Here is a 1,929-nt window from a genome sequence, read left to right as displayed (position 1 = left end):
AAAGGGGGATTGAAAATGAAAATACCAGAAAAATTTTGAGATATATACCAGATTATAAAATTGCTATGAAAACCATCACAAGTCAGGCTAAGCACACTCAAGTTAATAAAATTCTTATTGCTTTCTTTCACAAGAGAATATATAACTGATGGTGAGCTCCTAAGTCCTATAGTCACAAACCCTATATATTTGCTTCATGAATAGAGGCAATAAAAGAAATTCATTTTTTATTTCAAAATAGTAAGGAGATATAAATGTTTTAGGTCACATGGATTGCATTTGTAATGCTTGAGTCCCAACTATAGGTGTGCCCATTACCCAAATAGTGTTCATTGTACCCATTAAGTAGTATTGGCCTTTCCTCACTCTCTCTCTTCCCTGGTTAATTTCCACTTAGTTTTATTTCTTGCTGTGCTCACGTGTGTTCATCAGTTAGTTCCAATTTAATAGTGAATACATGTGGTGTTCATTTTTCCATTCTTAAGATTTTTCGCTTAGAATGGTCTCCAGTTCAATCCAGATTGTTTGCAAAAGGTTACTTCATCTTTTTATGGCTAAGTAGTACTTTATGGCATACATATACCAAATTTTATTAATTCACTCAAGAATTCATAGGCACTTGGGTTGATTCCACATCTTTGTAATTATAAACTGAAATAAACATTTGAGTGCAGGTGATTTTGGATATAAAGTCCTCTTTTCCTTTGGGTAGATACCCAATAATAGGATTATTGGATCAAATAGAAGGTCTACTTTTAGTTATCTGAGGAATTTCCATACTGTTTTCCATATAGATTGTACTAATTTGAAGTCCCATCAACAGTGCATCAGCATTCCTTTCTCTCTGCACCCACACCAGCATCTACTGTTTGGGGACTTTTTAATAAAAGCCATTCTACCAGGCATAAGGTGGTATTTGTTTTAATTTGCATTTCTCTAATGATCAGTAACATTGAGCATTTTTTTCTTAAATGTTTATTTGCTGTGTTTTTCTTCTTTTGAGAGGCGTCTGTTCATGCCTTCGGCCATTTTTAATAAGGTCATTTCCTTGCTGATTTGCTTGAGTTCTTTGTAAATTCTAGATACTAGCCCTTTATCAAATGGCTAGCTTGTGAATATGGTCTCCCATTCTGTAGGTTGTCTTTTTGCTCTAATGATTGTTTTCTTAGCTGTAGTTTTTTAGTTTAACCAAATCCCATTTATTAATTTTTGTTGTTGCTACGGTTGTCATTAGAGTCTTAGTCATTAATGCTTTACCTAGGCTGATATCTAGAAGAGTTTTTCCTACATTTTCCTCTAGAATTCTTATGGTTTCATGCCTTAAATTTGATTATTTTATCCATCTTTAATTAATTTCTGTGAGTGGTGACAGGTTTCATTCTTCTGCATGTTACTGCAGGTTAACTGAAATTACAGAAGGCAAAACCTTGGATGGGGGAAAGGGGTTAATGTATAGCTACCCCTACTTTCTTTTGATTTTTATCTACCGGGAGCATCTTTTTTTATACCTCACTTTCAGTCTATGTAAGTCCTTAAAGATGAAGTGAGTCTCTTGTAAGCAGAATAGAGTTGAATCGTGGTTTTTATCCATTCAGTCACCCTATGTCTTTTGAGTGGAAAATGTAATCCATTTTGCATGCAAAATAATTACTGATAAATAAAGATTTATTACTGCCATTTTGTTGTTTCCTGGTTGTTTTATAGGTCCTTTGTTCCAGTCTTCCTCTTTTCCTTTGTGATTTATTTTCTGTAGTCCTTTGATTTCTTTATCTTTTGTATATCTACTGTAGGTTTTTGCTTTGTAGTTACCATAAAGCTTATTACATAAAGCATCTTTTTTTTTTTTTTTTTTTTGCGACAGAGCCTCAAGCTGTCCCCCTGGGTAGAGGGCTGTGGCATCACAGCTCACAGCAACCTCCAACTCCTGGG

The sequence above is a fragment of the Otolemur garnettii genome, unplaced genomic scaffold (assembly GCF_000181295.1).
Source record: "Otolemur garnettii isolate 467f Iridium unplaced genomic scaffold, OtoGar3 scaffold00104, whole genome shotgun sequence".
In the NCBI taxonomy this organism is placed as follows: Eukaryota; Metazoa; Chordata; class Mammalia; order Primates; family Galagidae; genus Otolemur; species Otolemur garnettii.
The sequence above is the reverse complement of the archived record's forward strand: the minus strand, read 5'-3'. Positions refer to the sequence as shown.